This window comes from Mesoplodon mirus (assembly GCF_964341445.2).
Source record: "Mesoplodon mirus genome assembly, chromosome: 11".
NCBI classification, from domain to species: Eukaryota; Metazoa; Chordata; class Mammalia; order Artiodactyla; family Ziphiidae; genus Mesoplodon; species Mesoplodon mirus.
The window spans coordinates 43180895-43188649 of record NC_138987.1 but is presented as its reverse complement, the minus strand read 5'-3'; positions in this window follow the sequence as shown (position 1 = coordinate 43188649).

The following is a 7755-nucleotide window of genomic DNA, read 5'->3' as shown; positions in this document are numbered from 1 at the left end:
AGTTTGGAAAAGAAGGGAATAGGTAATAACTTTCCCCACCAGCTACTGAAATATTTATTTAAAGCAACCATCACGAAGATACTGGACTAACACAAAGACAACGGTTACATCAACGAACCAAAATATATAGACCCAAAACAGGCCTTAAGACCTCTAAAGGCTTGGTACACACAAGTTTGCGGGGCTAGCTGCTTTTAGACTGTTAACAAAGAAATACTAAGATCCACTTTGCACTGTCAACAGGGCTGCAGAGACTTCTCCCGGGTCCTGGGCTGAGGACAGTTTGCTAACCGTCCCACCTCATCCTGTCTCTGAGGCTGGCCTGGTAGCATCCCCACCTCCCAGATGAGGAAATAAAGGCCCAGAGAGGCACAGGGGCACCAGACTTGAACTAGATCACCTGGGCCCAGAGCGTACACTGTCGCCCCCCTGCCCCACACACCTGTGGCCTCCGAAATCTGGTCCCCCTTCTCGTCAAAAAACATACCTGAGTCAATGCACCAACAGAAGTGTAATTATTCACTTATAAACTACACACGCGTAAGTGCATTCTGAGATTTTTCTAATGGAAGTGAGAAACATTGAAATCAAGATGAAGTCACATATTGCTAAAGTAACGTTAAAATTTCATTCTATCAACAGAACTGAAAGCATTTTATTTTCACTAAAATATTATTAAACATATTCTTTTATGAGTGTAATCTGACTGTACTTCTCTATTTGGGGGGGAATCTTGGCTGAGAATTTTGTGATACTGCGAGGTGAAGGTCTGGTTCTAAGTTTGGTTACTTCTGTGCTTTGTTTTCACAACATCAATGATGATAAAGTCTCACAAAGGGCCGTGGGACCAGAGGAGGTGAACCTCGCTGGCCGTGCTCACCATGGACCCCACCACGTAGGTGAGATCTTCGCTGGAATGTGGCTGGTACACTTTCCATCTTCCCTGAGATGTCTGTGCTTGTTCTTGTGGGCTACACACACACACACACGCACACACACCACACGTGCACACAAATATGCTCAAACACACTGAAAGTTTTCACATAAAGATTTTTCCACTGATTAGACAGTATTTTCCAGAGTGTTTTAAGTGGGCAGGTATAAATTTTATAAACAGATAAACACACAACAATGCAAACATTTCCCAAAGGCCAAAACCATTTTCAAAATATGTCCTTAGCTCAGAAGACTGGTACCTCTCTCTCTGTCATTGTCGAAATTGTCACCCTTACCTGAGTGATTCATGATCCCTTTACATACCTGCTGGGTGGCAGGTAGCGGGGCGGGAAGTTGGCAGCCCAGTTCCCCTCGGAGAAGCCGAGGGGCCGCATCTCTACGGGCTGATCTGACCACCAGCTGGGAGGCCTCTGTGTGTGCGGAATATTTTAGGCTCACTACTGATCTAAGTACGAAGTATTGGAAGGTTCCACTGATTTTGTTTCGTTTTGCCTGCTGTCTGAGTTCCGCCTTCAACTTGGAGGCGATGGATGCATGGAGCAGAGGATGCTTGTAGGGGTGACAGGGACCGTCACCCAGTCCCCGAGTCCTTCTTGAAATCCTGTCCAACAGCCTTCCCATCAGGAAGGAAAACCACAGGTTGGAAAGAAAGTAATTGTAGAAAAACAAGGAGGAAGAGGGGGAGGGGGGAGGAGGGGGAGAGGGAGGGGGAGGGAGGGCCCCTCTCCCTGAGCTTTTTCTTGACAAAACATTGTTTTTTTTAAACAAACAAACAAACCTTTACTTTGAGAATATATCCTTTCTGCCCATCTGTCCTTTGGTGAGCAGCCCAAAGCTGGCTTCCTGTCACTATGGAAACCAACTTTCCCACACGGACCAACTGCGCTGGGCCCCGAGCTCCTCCCCGGACACCCCGCACGGCCACCCCGCACACCTGCACGGGAGGGACGGGGCTTTTCCCCAGGTACGCGGCTAGTGTCTTTTGCCAAGTAAACCTCAAAAGGGGCTTCGGGATATTGATCATGACGTTTTGTAAACTTTTACCATGTGGGAGAATGTGTACTGCATGACTTTAAACATTGTGGAGAAATTGTAGAAATTGTTTCCTTTGTTTTCTGGTTTAAATGTGTCAATCTGGTGGCAACCCACCTTCATTAGGACACAACATACCCACAGGCCAAGGGTCAGGTTCACTACAGGGGAAGCAAATCCAGTGTTCAAAATCCTCCCCCCCACCTCTGCTGACTCCTTGTCACCTCTGATTAGGTCTCCCTGGGGCCACAGAGGAGCTGCCACCCAGGGTTGACGGGACAGGCTGCCTCCTCTTCCCTCTCCCCTCCCTCTCCCCCTCTCATCCTCCCCTCCCCCTCCCCTCCCCCTCCTTTTCCCCCTCCCCTTCACCCTCCCTCTCCCCTCCTCTCCCCCTCCCCTCCCTCCCCTCCCCTCCCCCTCCTTTCCCCCTCCCTCCCCCTCCTTTCCCCCTCCCTCTCATCCTCCCCTCCTCTCCCCCTCCCCTTCACCCTCCCTCTCCCCTCCCTCTCCCCCTCTCATCCTCCCCTCCCCCTCCCTCCCTCCCCTCCCCCCTCCTTTCCCCTCCCTCTCCCCCTCTCATCCTCCCCTCCCCCTCCCTCCCTCCCCTCCCCCCTCCTTTCCCCCTCCCTCTCACCCTCCTCTCCCCTCCCCCTCCTCTCTCCCTCCTCCTCTTCCTCCTTGTTTTGCTACAATCACTTTCTTTTCAACCCGTGGTGCTCCTTTCCTCCGGAGTCTTTTTACGCCTTTTGTCCATCTCGCTGACTCCACGTCATTTCCACATCACACAGCATACTCCACCCGTACCCCACCTGCACTGTCGCACTTCAAAGTGCAGCCCTGCCACCGCTTCTGGGGCCTCTCCTCCCCTCCAGACCTGCACCTGTGACGTGGGACATGGGCCATCTGGAGTCATTTCACACCAAGAAAGCTTACCCGACATGACTGAACCCTGTAAATGTTTTCCCTGCTTCCCTCCGGGGCAGTCCTGTGCATCCCCTGGGGCAGGGGTGGCACCTGGAACAGAGACCCTGCCTGGCCTGGGGAGCGGGGGAGGAATGAGAGGCAGCTCCTGCTCTTGGTTTAGTGGGGACACCCAAGCTCCCCCCCAGTTAGGGGAGGCGGATGGAGGGACCCAGGCGGTGAGTGTGTCCAGGCCCGGGGAAGGGTGTACGGTGGGCCGGACCCTGGGGCAGGACCCTCCCCTCCCCTTTCTCCTGAAGCCTCCCCACCCCCGTTAGGCCTTCCCTGCCCTGGTCCCCCCTCCCCGCCCCCCTTCTTCCCCCAGAGCAGCCTCCCACCCTCCCTCCTGGGGCTGCCCCCCCCTGAACCCCGAGGGATCTTCCTGGAAGGCACAGTGGCCCTGCCCCCCACCCCCCAGGACGGGGCCCTCAGGGCAGTGGCAGAGGCGTCTCTGGAGCCTGGGTGCCCATGTGGGACCCCTTCTCAGCCAGGGCAGGCGTCCCCGTGGTGTCCGAGTTCAGGGGCATGGTGACAGGGAGGGACAAGCCACAAGGAGGCCTGGCCGCCGGTTCCTCCCCAAACGCTCAATCCCTGGGTGGGGAAGCCTGGCCCGAGGGTCCAGGGTGACCTGGTGGGGTGCCCCCCACCACCTCCACGGGGAGACCCGGGTCAGCAGGGTGGTGGGAGCCTTGCTCTTGGCCAGAAAGTCAAGAATGTTGCAACTTGCTTTTAGTTACTTTCTAGTTCTTTTCACAGGCCTTTCTAGACAATTTCCTTGCCCCCCTTCCCTCAAGATCTGGTCTTATTCTTCTGGTGATAACACGGTGGCTTTAAAATACGTCCACCAAGTTCTTAGATCTCTCGCCTTTGAAAGATGGAGACTAATCTCCTCCCTCGAGTGTGGCTGGACTTGGAGACTTCCTTTTGATGAGTGGGACATGACAGAGAGACGGCGGTGACCTCCGAGGTTTGCTTCCCCCATCCTCGCTCTGGGTCACTCCCTCGGGGGAAGTCAGCTCCCCCTGGAGGGGCCCACGTGGTGAGGGACTCAGGCCTCCCACCAACAGCCCTCTTGGAAGCAGATCCCCAGCCCCATGGGGGCCTTTGGGGGTTAGCATCCCCGACCCGCATCTCGACAACAGCTTCCCACCCGGGACACCCAAAGCCAGAACCGCCTGGCCAAGCTGCTCCTGACCCACAGACACAGTGAAATGATAAACATCTGTTATGTCTTTCTAAAGCCACTCTTTTTTTTTTTTTTTAGCTTCTTTTCCCATTTACAGAGTACTGAGCAGAGTTCCCTGTGCTATACAGTAGGTCCTTATTAGTTATCTATTTTACATATAATAGTGTGTATATGTCAGTCCCAATCTCCCAATTTATTCCTCTCTTCACACTTTATCCCCTGGTAACCATAAGTTAGTTTTCTACATCTGTGACTCAACTTCTGTTTTGTAAATAAGTTCATTTGTACCCTTTTTTTTTTTAGATTCCACACATAAACAATATCATGATATTTGTCTTGCTGTGTCTGACTTACTTCACTCAATCTCTAGGTCCATCCATGTTGCTGCAAATGGCATTATTTCATTCTTTTTTATGGCTGAGTAGTATTCCATTGTATATATGTGCCACAGCTTCTTTATCCACTCCTCTGTCGACGGACAGTTAGGTTGCTTCCATGTCTTAGCTGGTGTGAATAGTGTGTTATGTCTTAAGGTGCTAAATTTGGGGATAATTTGCTGCAAGCAGGGGATGATGAATATAAATAACAAGAGCTGAGGGCCTCCCTGGTGGCGCAGTGGTTGAGAGTCCGCCTGCCGATGCAGGGGATACGGGTTCGTGCCCCGGTCTGGGAGGATCCCATATGCCGCAGAGCGGCTGGGCCCGTGAGCCATGGCCCTGAGCCTGTGCGTCCGGAGCCTGTGCTCCGCAACGGGAGAGGCCACAACAGTGAGAGGCCCGCGTACAGCAAAAAAAAAAAAAAAAAAAAAAATAACAAGAGCTGAGAATTCTTGTTAAGCATTTACGATGTGCCAGGCACTGGGCTAAACTCCATTTCCTGGTTTAATCTTCCCAACGGCCCCCCAAGGGAGCAGATACTTTCATTATTGTCTTTTCTGGCTGAAGCAATGGAGGCACAGAGAGGTTGAGAAACTGCCCCTAACCCTGTCACACAGCCGGTGGCAGTGGCGCTGGCACTGGAACCCAGGTCTGTCCTATTCCTTACTTGAAACCAACTCGTGATCAATCCCATTTTTCATTATTTTTACTTATTTATTTATTGGTCGTGATGCGCAGCTTGCAGGATCTTAGTTCCCTGACCAGGTATCGAACCTGTGCCCCCTGCAGTGGAAGCGCAGAGTCCTAACCACTGGACCGCCAGGGAAGTCCCCCCATCTTTCATTATTGACGTCTTAATTCTATGCCCGGTCCCTCCCACTCCTGGCCTTCCTCGGGACACAGGTCTGCCCTCCACTGCCCGGGGGGCTGGTGGGTCGCCTCTGCAGAAGGCATCTGAGACGGACCCACGGTGGGTGCTGCCCTCCCAGGGCACAGGCTGCCTCGGAAGGGAAACCGTCCCAGGTCTGTCAGGCCGTAGTCACCTTGCCCAGCCTGGCTGGGCCTCAGTGTTACCCTCCCGAAGATGGGAATGAGAATCAGCACTGAGTCGTCTCCACTGGGAAGCTCCGGAAACCAGAGGAAACAAGGGGGCTGGTGGCCAATGGGTAGGGGGCACCAGGCTCTCCTGGCTGGGGGGTCTGAGCTTCTGGCCCCTGTCTTCACCCTCCAGATAGATTCATCCCCAGGTGGGTGTCTCCATGGCACAGGAAAAGCAGACAGCAGCCTGATAATAAACCGGCAGCTCATAACTGTCAAATTGTCTTAGAAACAAAAGGCCATGAAGTCTCCCTGGAGGAGGAGGATCCCACCCGTCGAGGAAAACGAACAGAGCGGGTGGATCCAGAGCCCTCAGCAGCCTGCAGCCCCGTCTCTCCTTCAGCCTTCGCTCCAGTCTGTTTTGGGCCCGGCCACTTCCTCTTGAAAGTATCAGAGCTTAAGTATTTATCAGCAAGGCCGCCACTTCTATTTGCTCTGCATGATTTAATGTATTTATCGCTGTGCTTTTCAAATGCCTGCTCGCTCCATCTCCAAGATATTTTCCCCTGGATGCCCCATTAAATGAATCAGACGCTGCTCCTGCTCTAGCCCTCCCTCTGCCGATGGCCTGGCTGCCTGGCATCCTCAGGGTGAGATGTTCAAGGCGATGGATTTCTCCTCCTGGAGAGGGGGTGTCTGTGGAGGCGCCAGGGGTACCGGGGGGCGCCGCTCTGGGTGCTGCTGGGCTCTGGGGGCGGGGTCTGGGGGCGGCAGGGACCCTCTCTGCCGGATTCATCCTGCACAGTCTCGCCTGCTGAAATGGTCCTCACGTGTTCAGTTCATGCAGGGAGAGGGTTACAGTGGCCCCCCTGTGTGTTCTGGAACTCTCTGGAGCATGAGGGCGGAGGGGAAGGTGGCAGGGAGTCACAAAGCAGGGGGACAGAGGGACAAGAGGTAGACATCAGAACTGGGGGGAAGGTTCTGGGGTGGGGAGGCTGGGCTGCCTGAGAGCCTGGGGTGGATGTCCCATTTGGGGATAGTGGCCATGCCCCCGGGCCACCCCCTTCCCCTTCCACACCTGCCAGTTCCGGTGGTGGTCTCCAGGCCCCTCCCCCCGGGGTGACTGCCCTCAGAGCCCACTAACAGGAGATCTGAGACAATAAAATGGTTCATTGCTTTAAGTCACCAAGTTTAGGGTTTGTTTATGCAACAGCAGGTAACCAAAGTCTAGGAGCCACAGGGGTGGCCCTGGGAAGGGACGTCCCAAGCGGAGGGAACAGCAGGTGCAAAGGGGTCAGATAAGAATCACCACAGCCTCCAAACAGAGCCTGACTCTATTCCCTCCCCTCCAGGGACGTCTTCAGGAGCTCCCAAAAGAGCAGTGAGGAGACATCCTTCCACGTGGGACACACACTGTACGCTGCTGGTGTAAAGGCCAAGGTTTTCAAATATGCGTGTGTCCACGTCGACTTGGGTGCCCGAGGGTCTGGGGCATTAATTTAAAGCCACGTGATTATTGACAAGTCTGAGCTGGGTGTGTCTCTCTCCTGTGGACCTGGAGACGTGGGAATGGCTGTTTTGCTCACTGCTGCACCCTGGTCCCCAGCTGGGGCTGCTTGATGCTCCTTCTGGCTCTGGCCCAAGGAGCTGGATGCCAGGTGGCACTCGAGGCCCCTCCCAGCACCTGCCCCTTCCTGCCGCTGCTGCCCGGGAACCTGAATGCCCCAAATTCCTGGACCTGATTTCCAACCAGCGTCCTAGTGGGTGGAGCTTTCACGGGAGTGAAGGGGGGCAGTGTGAGGGTGAAGAGACTTGTGCCAGGCAGCCCAGGGGTGGACGGTGGTGGTCGCTAGTGAGCTTGCGTGCCCTAGCACCACCCTTCTTCTAGGATGCGAATCCCCTCCTTGACCTCTTTGTGCGTATGGATCAGCCCTGGAAACACCTGGTCTTGCCCTGGGGCCCCAGCTGGTTGATTATGGAGTGGGCGCTTGACCTGAGCTCTGCCAACGAGAGTCTTCCCGAGAGGTCTGCGAGCTGGAACTGAGAAAATGAACTTGACATTTCGTGGAGTGCCTATGGAGGAAGATGCAAAGTGCGGGCGTCGTCAGTGCTGTGTTCTGCCCTCGTGGGTCTGAGCAGCTGAGGAGCCCAGCTGCTCCGAAGGAAGGATGCTGGTACAGAGGGAAGGATGCTGATGCACAGGGA